This window comes from Malus domestica, chromosome 16, assembly GCF_042453785.1.
Source record: "Malus domestica chromosome 16, GDT2T_hap1".
In the NCBI taxonomy this organism is placed as follows: domain Eukaryota; kingdom Viridiplantae; phylum Streptophyta; class Magnoliopsida; order Rosales; family Rosaceae; genus Malus; species Malus domestica.
This window is the reverse complement of record NC_091676.1, coordinates 40,720,123-40,732,500: the sequence shown is the minus strand read 5'-3', so window position 1 is coordinate 40,732,500 and position 12,378 is coordinate 40,720,123. Positions and strand designations below refer to the sequence as shown.

The window sequence follows — 12,378 nt, the reverse complement described above, 5'->3', positions numbered from 1 at the left end:
AGCTTGTATTCCCGTACTGCCTTCCTGTTCTCACGTTGCCTTTCCGCCTGGCCTGCGTCTCTGCGAGCTGCCAAGAGGCAGCTCCCTCTCCCCCCCGTCTTTACTCCGCTGCAAAGCAGCTATATCTTTTCTGACCTTCACTCTCTGTCCCGCTATTATTTTTCTACTTTCTGTGTGCTGTTCAAAGCTGCCAAAGGCAGCTCTTTTATTTTTCTATTCCTTGCGCTACTCTGTCCGTCCCCCCCGTGTCTCCCCAATTTCTTTCTTGTTTCTCCTTTTTTTCTTTCCAGCTGCAAAGGCAGCTTCCTTTTAATTTTTTTATTCCTCTTTCTGGCAGCCTTGCTGCCTTTCTCTCTTGGATCCGTCTTTCTCTCTCTCCAATTGTACAATATTCTTCTGCTCTATATACATCCTTGATCAGTCATGGCTTGAGCAATAGTCAGAAAAGCAGAAATGATGGCTCCGTGGACCAAAGACCTGTCAAGCATGTAAGAAAAATTGATTCTTGGAGTGTTTAACGTTAACAGTACGCAACTTTTACATAGCCAGCCCAAAAATCACAACAACAGAAGCTATCTACTTTCTATTTTTTATTTTTTTCTTTTCTGTTTATTATTTAAAACTCATTTGTGCTATTTTATTTTCTTAGCATAACAATTTCTATAAATACAAAAATAACGTAAATAACTCAAAATATAAAGAACTAACTAAGAAAAGACGAGTGAATTCGAAATAAAAATATATATAAATATGATCCGATCAAATACCCCCACACTTAGTTTTTGCTAGTCCTCGAGCAAAACAAAGAAGACAAGAACACGAAGTAACAAGAAAAACATTAGCTTCCCCCTATGTGACCCTCATAGAATTTCATTCAAGAAAACAAATCATCAAGAACCATAGCTCGCATCAAGGAACTAATCCAAGTTCATCTTCCTTATTCAAATATTAGCAGTAATCTTTAAATCATCCTTGAAGTGTAGTGTGTGAGATAGCCATGCTAATGCAATTTCAAGTTTTTATTTTTAAAATCATCATATGCAAACTAGTGACCTTCTCACGGGATATGCACTCAATCACACATGTGTTTAGTTTTAATGTGTTTCGCTCAAAGAATCAAATGTGAAATTTCTACCATAAGCTTGCATAAAGATCTCATCTCCACAATCATAATTGCAAAACTTAAATCAAGAGGACTTTTATTGGACGTAATGAGGTTTAAGGAGAGGGTTATTGAAATGAAAGAATAGGAAAACACAAGTTCCAAGCTACATTTTCAAGCAATTCTTTTCTTTAGATTTATAAGAACTCAAGCTCTCCAGCAATTCTTCTAGCACCTCCAACCATACTCTTAAACTGAACTTTAAAAACTTTTTATTTTCTTTTTATACAATCTTTCTTTTTCTTTTTCTTTTCTTCTCTTTTTTTTTTTTTTTTCTTTTTTTTTTTTTTTTTTTTTTTTTTTTTTTTTTATAATCACAAACATGAAATACCCCCACACTTATTTTTTTTTGCCAAACACCTTCAAAGTACTTTACAAACATTTCTCATAAGACAATCTCACATTGCTCGCTTGGAAAGGGTAAGGAAAAATGTTTCAGGTATAAGGGTAGACATATCTGGTGATAAGAAATAAAAGGCTCAACATACACGGCTCAAATTGGCAATCTAATGATATCAATTTTCTTTGGGAAACATGGTTCTTTGGGCCATAGTGGTAAACCTAATGCCTCTATCATTTCCAAGTTCATGCAATCGATGACAAACATTTCGAAAGATCGTTACGCAAGTTCTAGAGATGTATCTCACATAAGTTCATCACACATGAAAGAATAGGAGTGTATGAAAAATGCACACACTTTCAATCGGCTCAAAAACTCACATAGGATGTATATGGTCACTAAATTCACATATGAAGCTTTAAGTCATACTTTAGTTTCACATTAACAAGGCTATGTGCATTTGGTTTTTCAAAGATGATCAAACATGTACAAAACTAACAAGAGAATTAGGAATTTCACAAAACACATGTTAACTAAGTTCTTGATGATCATGGTTCAAATTTGATCCAATTATATCATTGGGTCGGGAAACTAACAAAAATCTAATTCAAAACAATAAGGGAAACAAGACAATTTTTTATTTTTTAAAATTTTCCGAAATTTTTTTTTTTTTTTTTTTTTTTTTAATTTAAATTTTTTTTTTTAAAAGAAAACAAAACTAATTAAGAACACAAAAAACAGCAACACAGAAACAAATGAAATTCTGGAGATTTCTACCCCCACACTTAAACTGGACATTGTCCCCAATGTCAGAAAACACTATAATGCAAATAAAAATAAAATAAATAAATAATAAGAAACAAAATAAAACAATTGGACTGAAAACTTCCCTAATTTGCAGTAAAATCAAGCGATGACCCCCAAGCTAAAATTCTGCAATCAGCTTCAAGGGTGGAAAGAACCAAAAGTTCCTGCAAAGAAAAGAAATAATTCAGTTAAGTAACGCAAGAAAATTAATTAAAAAAAATTGCAAACGAAAAATTGAAAATTACGATAAAAGATAATGAATAAAACTAATAAGTAATCATTGGTCGTGCTTGTTGACTTTCCACAGCGTTCCTCTTGAACAGGGTGACACTTAGCTTTTTACTTGCAAGTGATGATTTGATGATATTGTACGGCGAAGCTTTGCTCTTTGGTTATGTTGCAGTTCCTTATTTGTTCTCCAAGCAGATGTGGCAGCTTCTCTAGTTCCTCAGTTCGGACTCCTTCCGCTGGGATGATTGTGCAAGCTGCATTCTTCTCTGCTTGTTTCTTCTGCACAACGGGCAGGCACGAGGGAAAGGTGTTGGTCCTTATTTCTTTCTTCAATCTTTCCAAGTGCCCACCTCTTGCTTTCTTTCTCCTTGTCCCTAGCTGAATTGTCTCCACATGCTTCGAGGTATCATTTTCACTTCCCTTACTGTCCCCCAGGCAGATGTGGTAGACGAAGAGAAAGCATAAAATGATGAAGATGAGTACTCGAGAGCAAGGCTAGGTAAGCAATCAGGAAGGGGTTCCAGGCAGTTGGCTCCAGATCGGAAGATTGATACCAAATGCTGGCTGATTGCTCTCTTTCTCCTTGTCGGAAAACAAAGACAAGGAGAAGGACATGGAGAAAGCATGATATGAGATACTCTTGCTTTCAACCTTTATGATATGAAATACTTTTGCTTTGAATGGGTTGTTCGCAGGAGTATCCCAAGGAATGAGGAACACAGAGTGACTCGAGAGGATTCTTTGGGAATGCATTTTCGGAGATGAAGAGGTGTTGAGAGGGTGTGCTGAGAGAGTGTGCTTTTGCTGTGGAAGGCGAAGGTAGAAACTTATAGGACTTGTCTTCACAACCGGAACTGTTCTCTCACTTAGTGTCGGCAGCCGGTGGATGGGTGAAGAATACAAATTACGCGCTTTCTGACAAAGCTTCCCGTAATTTCCGCAAAGCTGATTCCTCATTGATATCTGTAATCGGCGCTTCGAGCTCTGAGCATCGTCGATTGTAGAGGTAGCATGTGACACGTGCGGATAAATCTGGAAAAGAAGATTTTCCCGTGGGTTGAAGCCCAGCTTTTGAGAAAGCTAGCGTGTCTTTGACTGTTGAATTTCCCTCTTCGATTTCTGAATTGGTGCTTCGACAAATTGCCCGAGATTTCCGCAAAGCAATTTGCGTGTGACAAGTGACGACACGTCTGGACAAATTGATCTTTTGAAATCCGGGGTTCGGCTCGTGGTTTCTGAGCAAGCCCAGCCTTTAAGAAATGAAACGCCTCTTTTGAGAAAAGAATCCGGCTTTTGAGAAAGGAAACTCCTCTTTTGAGAAAAGAATCAGACGTTTGAGAACGGAGCCCCGACTCTTCGATTTGCGAGAGGACGCTTCTCTGAGGAGCGCCTCTTTGATTTCTTCCTTTTTATAGAGACGTTAATTTTGTTCCACAACACACTTGAGCTCCCTCCTGTAAACACTCCCTTCTTGCACTTGTTTAATCTTGATCAGTCCTCCTCTCTTCATTCTTTACCACCTCTGAAAAATGTCTGGCCCTTCTGATCGTCGTTTTGACTTGAACATTGGTGAAGAGGCATCTCCGCCTTCACCAGACAACATATGGCGGCCATCCTTCATATCCCCTACCGGTCCCCTTACCGTGGGGGATTCGATGATGAAAAATGACATGACCGCTGCGGTGGTGGCCCGAAACCTTGTCACTCCCAGAGATAACAGACTGCTCGCAAGGCGGTCTGATGAATTGGCGGTCAAGGAGTCTCTGGCTCTCAGTGTGCAGTGTGCGGGTTCCGTATCCAACATGGCCCAACGCCTATATGCCCGAACCCGTCACGTTGAATCCTTGGTGGCTGAAATACAGAGTCTCAAGCAAGAGATTAAAGGGCTCAAGCATGAGAATAAGGAATTGCACAAGCTCGCACACAGCTATGCCACCAGCATGAAGAGGAAGATTGACCAGATGCAGGACACCGATGGTCAAATTTTACTTGATCATCGGAGGTTTGTGGGTTTGTTCCAACCGCATCTGCCTTCGTCTTCTGGGGCGGCACCGCGTAGTGAAGCTCCAACTGATCAACCTCTGCCGCCTCCTCCTTCTGTGGCCCCGCCGACTGCTGAAGCCCCGCCTACTACTGAAGCACCACCCGACCAATGAATACTATTAGTTTACATCATTGTAAAATTTTAATTTTAATTTTTTTTTTTTTTTTTTTTTATGTATATTTTTTTTTTTTTGATTTTTTAATTGTTTTTTTTTTTTTTTTTTTTTTCATTAATTTTAAATTTTATCTTTTTTTTTTTTTTTTTTATGTAAATTAATGTAAAGAGACTTTGGTTAACCTTCCCCCACACTTAAACTAAATAATACAAACTCACAGAAATCAACCAAATAACACAACTAACTAAACAAAACAAAATGAAAGCAGTAAAGATAAGGGTGTAAAAATGCAAATCTGATTGGGTTAGCGATTCCAAAGTCTCCCTTCGTTGAATGCTTGGGTTGCCTCCCAAGAAGCGCTTGATTTAACGTCTTTAGCCGGACGCATCTTTCCTTTAAATTTCCCTCAGCTCCATTTGTGCCTAAAATCAAAGAAAGAAAAATAAATCAAATATCAAAAGTAAAATACACAAACACCAATATAAACATAAACAAAAACAAAAATAAAAGGATTAGCAAAGTTACTAATCCCCGGCAACGGCGCCAAAATTTGATGCGTAAAATAATTAACACACAAAATTAAACCCTCTTTTTGACAATTGTAGTATGGATGTAAGTAGGGTATCGTTCTAGGCCGGGGATTAGGAGGGATTGCTAATCTATTCTAAATTAATTTAAAAAATATTAAATAAGACTCAAGGACACAAAACTAGGCTAAAAACTCTAATAACTCAAAATACACTTAGGATGACTCAAAATAATGAAAACAATCAAATTAAACACTAGGAACTGAAATGGACGGAAATTAAATTAAAAGACTAACAATAAAGAAAACTAACTAAATAATATAATTTAACAATGGATGGGTGTTTGGTTTTGATGAAAAGTAAATTAAACTTAATTAAATTACAGAATTGACAAAAACATGAAATTAAGGTGAAATGATAAATGACGGACTAGCTAGAGGGTTCTTCTCCACACATGACACATATGCAACCTAAATTGATTTTCAGTTGTTCTTTCAATAAATTGTGAATCTCAATACTCCAGATTAACCGTGAACAGCACTTTTTTAATCTTCAAGTTTTCCTTAAGTTATTGAATTGGACGGAAAAACGCATACAACAATTCAAAACATTCTTCAAAAGTCCCCTACGTGAAAAGCACAATAGCGATACAATCAAAGATCATTAAACTTTGTGAAAACTCTAAGCATTGACGAGGCATTCGTAACTATGAAAAGCATGATACTCTTGCCAAGAATTTACTTAACGTGATTGTGACTAGCAACCTTTACTACTTGTGAAAATAAGTTCATAACGATTAGGTGAAATTCACTTATATTCTAGCATCAAATTCATGCATGTAAATTAAGCGTGCACTCTCAACCAACATACACAAATCAGTTTTTATACGAACGGATAAGTAAATTGAAATCACAACTTATGAAATCACAACCGAAGGTAATCAATTCATATTACAAATATATTCATGGTTTCGAATTAACCTCTAGCCAAAATAAAATTAATTACACATTATTAAAACAAAAATAAAATAGGAGTTTGGAAAGATTAAACCGAAAGAAGGTGATCTGCTGCTTTCACGCCCGTGTGAACTGCGCCTCGCTGGCCTGCCTTCCTGGTTTTTCACGCTGCCAAGGCAGCGTGCTGACTTTCCTTTCCGCGCGTCAACTGCCAGCTGCCAAAGGCAGCTTGTATTCCCGTACTGCCTTCCTGTTCTCACGTTGCCTTTCCGCCTGGCCTGCGTCTCTGCGAGCTGCCAAGAGGCAGCTCCCTCTCCCCCCCGTCTTTACTCCGCTGCAAAGCAGCTATATCTTTTCTGACCTTCACTCTCTGTCCCGCTATTATTTTTCTACTTTCTGTGTGCTGTTCAAAGCTGCCAAAGGCAGCTCTTTTATTTTTCTATTCCTTGCGCTACTCTGTCCGTCCCCCCCGTGTCTCCCCAATTTCTTTCTTGTTTCTCCTTTTTTTCTTTCCAGCTGCAAAGGCAGCTTCCTTTTAATTTTTTTATTCCTCTTTCTGGCAGCCTTGCTGCCTTTCTCTCTTGGATCCGTCTTTCTCTCTCTCCAATTGTACAATATTCTTCTGCTCTATATACATCCTTGATCAGTCATGGCTTGAGCAATAGTCAGAAAAGCAGAAATGATGGCTCCGTGGACCAAAGACCTGTCAAGCATGTAAGAAAAATTGATTCTTGGAGTGTTTAACGTTAACAGTACGCAACTTTTACATAGCCAGCCCAAAAATCACAACAACAGAAGCTATCTACTTTCTATTTTTTATTTTTTTCTTTTCTGTTTATTATTTAAAACTCATTTGTGCTATTTTATTTTCTTAGCATAACAATTTCTATAAATACAAAAATAACGTAAATAACTCAAAATATAAAGAACTAACTAAGAAAAGACGAGTGAATTCGAAATAAAAATATATATAAATATGATCCGATCAGTAAACTCCCGCGTTTCGCATTTTTCTGTATTTTTCTGAAACCGTGCTCTCGGTTTGTTCCTCTTTGAAGATGATTCATGAATCGCCCCATGATTTTTCTGAATTGGGATTTAATCTGTATGTTCTTTTGCCTTAGAATTCGTGGTCTTCTTTTTAAATCCACTTCTCAATTGAATTCTTGAGCTAATTGTTATTTTTTGGGGCAGTAATTAATGTCCATGCTTTTGGGTAAATGTTTTTTTATCCCCATTACGAGACCTCCCTGCAACTCCTTTCCCCGGTTGCCATGGCTTCTCAAGAACCAAAGTCGGTCAATTTTCCACATTTAATTGACAAAATTACCCTCATCAAACAAAACAACTTATGAATATTGTAAAACTGCCTATGCCTCTGAATATTATCGTTTTCCCGTTCTTATGCTTCTTCGTTCTCACTCCGGGTATTCACTTCGAATGGAATTTGAAATTTCTACAACCTTTTTTTACTCAAAATAATGTTTATGTTGATCATTTTTATTGTCAATTTCTGATTGGATTGAACAAAATTAGTGCGGCCAGGCCAAAAGTGCCCTTATGAAACGAACCAAATCATGTTATTTCATAGGTCTTTTCCAGATGTTGCGTCGGACAATTTCAGATGCTTTCCTGTATTTTTTTTACTAAAATGATCTATGTCTGTTCCTCAGGGAATATGAGTATTCTGAATTGGGATTTTTTTTTTGTGTTCTTGTGCTTTATAATTCGTCATATTCTTTTACATCCACGTCTCAATTGCAATTTTGATTTATTTGTTCTTCTTTCCTGCAATATTTTACTGTCCATTGTTGAGTAAAATGTTTTTATCCCAAGGATTTTGGTTGCCCAAATCAAAACTCACCTCTCCAACTCCTATCTGCCTTTCATTTCTAGATACCCCTCTTCTGCTTCTCCATTCTCTCTCTGCCTTCCATTTCTAGTTTATGCACGGGCAAACCATCCTTTCTTTATTTGTTATTGCTCTTGTATTAATTGTTTTCGGTTGTCCTTGTGTGAAGATGGATGAACAATTCGACTTTGAAGAAAATCTAGGGCAAACTATCCACAATAGTGTTTCTACACTATAGTGTTTAGCGTGTACTCATAACGACGAGCATAATAAAATTTGCCCTATCGAGAAAATGGTTCAACGTCAAATAATTGCATCCACGTTAGAATATATTTTTCCCAAGAAGGGTAAAATTGTCAAATTACATAGTCAGGGTTAATTTTCTGGGAAATTTAGGGAAACCATTTACTTTGTAAACGTACTAACCCCTTGCAGTAAAGCAAGTATAGTTTCCAAAATACCATACTACGTATAAGTATGAGAACATATGCATGCCAAGTGTAAGTCCAGGGTAAGTCCAGGAGTATATATATCACAATAGTTTGCTTCCTCGTTCTCACTTTGGGTATTCACTTGGAATGGAATTTGAAATTTCTACAACTTTTTTTAACTCAAAATACTGTTTATGTTGATCATTTTTATTCGCAATTTCTGATTTGATTGAACAAAATTATTGCGGCTAGGCCAAAACTGCCCTCATCAAACAAACCATATCATGTTATTTCATAGGTCTGTTCCAGATGCTGCGTCGGACAATTTCAAAAGCTTTTCTGTATTTTTCTAACTAAATTGATCTATGTCAGTTCCTCAGGGAATATGAGTATTCCCAATTAGGTTTTTTTTTTCTTTTTTTTGTTGTTTTGCTTTATTGTCGTACCCAGTGCACAAGACTCCCGCTTTACGCAGGGTCATATTCTTTTACATTCACGTCTCAATTGCAATTTTGATTTATTTGTTCTTTTGACTTAGTTATACATGTTCATAACAATTGAAAAGCAAACTAAAATAAATATTGAAACTAAAACGAGGGAAGAAAGAACTCTTAGAACTCCAATGGTTGCAAGTGGCTTGCGGCATAAGGTCCTCTTTCTCCAATGGAAGCCACGACAAGACTTCTTCTTCTCCCAAGGTTGTGGCAAAAGGTGTAGAATGGTGTAAATATGCGGCTGAATGTGCTGTAGAATGATATGGGGGTGGGCTGCAAAATTTGGCTGAAAACATATTTATAGGCTAGGGTTTGGTCGAATTTCTGGAGGAAGAGGCTTAGGGTTTGCCAAACAAGGCTTGGCCCAATCCAAGGGGGGGGTTTCTGGCAGATTTTAGGGTTTTTAGAAAGGGAACAGACGCCACTCTTTTAGGCTTCTAGAAATAAAATGTTTTGCAGCAGATTTTGGGACTTCTACAAAGGTTTGGGGAGCCACCTTTCTAGGGCTTCTAGAAAGTTTGGTCCGGCATATGTATAGGATAAGGAATAGGCCTTCTTGAAGGGATTTAGGCCCCCTTGCATCTGATTACTCATCTTCCAAGTTTTCGTCAATGGTTTGCCAAGTTTTCCAATGCCATTCTTTCTGCTAGTTTCAAACAATCTAAAGCCGACTATTCATTGTTTATGAAAAATTCAGGTACTTCTTTCACAGCCTTGCTTATTTACATGGATGATATTGTGGTCACAGGCCATGTTATTGTTGCAATTGATTCTCTCAAATCTTATATCTGTACTCACTTTCGAATTAAAGATCTTGGTGATTTAAACTACTTTTTGGGTATTGTGGTCTCTAGATCCAAAAGTAGCATTTATTCTTCTCAACGTAAATATGCACTGGAGATTATGAAAGAATATGGTTTTCTGGGAGCGCGTCCTATTGCATTCCCTATGGAGGATACAATATTGTTTGATAGGTTGGATATTACTTATCCTGTACATGTTCTAAGTGGTTTCATGCATTAGCCGTTCTTCGAGTAGTCTGTTATTTGAAGTATACCCTAGGCCAAGGCTCCTTATTCCGTTTTGATAACCAAATAAAGTTATAGCATTCTCTTATTTTGATTAGGCGGGTTACCCCATCACTCGACGCTCAACTACTGGTTACTGTGTGTTCTTAGGAGATTCTTTGATTTCATGGCGAGCGAAGTGGCATAAATCTAGTTCCCTTTCTTCTGCTGAAGAAAAATATAGAGCTATGGCTAAGGCTTGTCATGAGTAGGGCTAGGTTCGGTTGTCAAACCGTGCCAAATTCCTTGTGTCACCTGCCAACCACATATACATAATTACCGAAAATCAGTTACCGCTAGCCAACCGTCTTCTTGGCATTGCTAAACCAGTGGTTTGCAAATAAGGAAAGTGTGGATAATAACTGTAGGTTTGCAAGAGTATGATCAACATTTAAGTGCTGTGAATACGATTAAATTTTTGGACAATAACCGTAGGTTTGTTACTTCTAGCGATGACAAGTTGCTTCGCGTATGGGAGTTTGGGACCCATGTGGTTATTAAGTATATTAGTGAGCCTCACATGCATTCCATGCCATCAATTTCGTTGCACCCCAATTCCAATTGGCTTGCGGCACAGACTATGGACAATCAGACTCTGATTTATAGCATACCTAAAATATCTAAATAATATATATATATATTGGTAGGTATGGCATATCGTCGGCATACAAAATTAATTACCAAAGCCATGCCATTAATTGTCGGTTCGGTAAAATGCCAACCAATTATGAAAAAATGCCAAAATTATACCATACCATTATAAGCCAACCAGTATGGTTCGGTCGGTAAATCGGTTTATGACAAAATTTCCCACCCCTAGTTGTGAGGTGGTTTGGTTGTGGTTTCTATTGGAGGATTTGGGTGTTACTTCAACTGGTCCATCTCTTTTGTTTTGTGATAATCAAACGGCTATAGCCGCCAATCCCGTCTTCCATGAGCGCATTTGGCATATTGAGATGGATTGTCGCTTTATACGTGGTAAGATTGTTGATGGTACAATAGTGACTAAGCATGTTGGTACAACACTACAGTTGCCAGATTTGGTTACGAAGCCTCTCTACAAGGATAAGTTTTCAAGCTTGTTACACAAGTTGGGAGTTCTTGACATCCACTCTCCAACTTGAGTGAGAGTGTTAGACAACGTAGGAAATCAATTAGAATTATAACTGTAAATGTATTCCTAACTTGTAGGAAGAGTCTTGTTATACAAGGAATGTAGTTGTTTATATATTATTTACATGTATCAATGAAATTCAACATTCAATCATATATTCTTTTTCTACAATTCAATTGTTAGAGAGTTCCCATCCTTACACTTGCACTATTGTCAACATTGATGAACTATCTACCTTTGTATTTGCTTTGTTATAATTTTTTGGGCTTGTGCTTGTAATTTGATTGTAGTGTTTTCCTTTTGTGAGTGTATCATGTGGATTTCTGGTCCATTGCTATTGTAGTTTGATGTTTAGCACATTTTAGTAAACTTTATCAAGCTTCCATATAAAGCATTATGTTTATAAAGCGATGATCTGTGCGCATGGCCTAAAAGTGTGTTTTTCCTTATTCCCTGTAGGCATCTCCAATTCATTTAGCTGGAAGGCAATTTTACATTAAGAGTGGAGCCCAAACAATGCTGGATGATTAAGATCTTTATGATTAATTTCATTATTCTTATGATTAAGATCTTTGATTAATTTCATTATCCTTATGATTAAGATCTTTGATGTGGCAAATTAAGAGTGGAGCCCATACAGTGCTTAATTTCATTATCCTTATGATTAAGATCTTTGATGTGGCAAATTTAATGATGTCATACTATGGCTGCATGATGAAATTCTTAAATAATATGTGTTAGAATGACATGATTGTAAGGGAATGTATAAAATATGTTGGGTGAAGTCCTGGAGATGGCACTTATAGTACACGTGTTCTCGTTTCATTCGTTACAGAATTTTCTTATTTACAAATTTGGCATGCCTAGTGGGACATCTCTACCTCTCATCTCTGTCTTCAAATCTATAAGAAGCACAAATGGCATCAAGAAAATAGCAAGCTTTTCTCGCAAGAACATCCTTGTCGCAAGTGGTGGCACTTTAGGCGTTACAACCTAAAGCAAGGCACGAACTCTCTCTGTCGTGCCTTCCACCCCTACACCAAACCTGCCGAATGAGCAAGAGCACCCGAGGCACGAGCCTGTGATCATCTTGGCCTTGCTAAGGGCGCCAAGGGAAGAAAGCCCAAGGAGGTACTCTGAGTCCTTGACTTCCGATGCCGACTCAAGCAGCAGCTCGTATCCTATAGCCATGGAAGGCATGACTACTGGTGTGACTTCCATCTAGAAGCAGCTGGCTC

The 12,378-nt window shown here is 37.6% G+C and overlaps 1 long non-coding RNA gene across 1 annotated transcript in view; it reads left to right on the top strand.

Moving 5' to 3' along the window:
* Positions 1-11,950, top strand: part of LOC114823471 (uncharacterized) — a 13,446-nt gene extending 1,496 nt beyond the window's left edge. Inside the window, exon 2 of the long non-coding RNA XR_003771540.2 lies at positions 11,600-11,950. This is a non-coding gene — a long non-coding RNA (uncharacterized lncRNA). The remainder of the gene's footprint in view (positions 1-11,599) is intronic.
* The last annotated feature ends 428 nt before the right edge of the window (positions 11,951-12,378 follow it).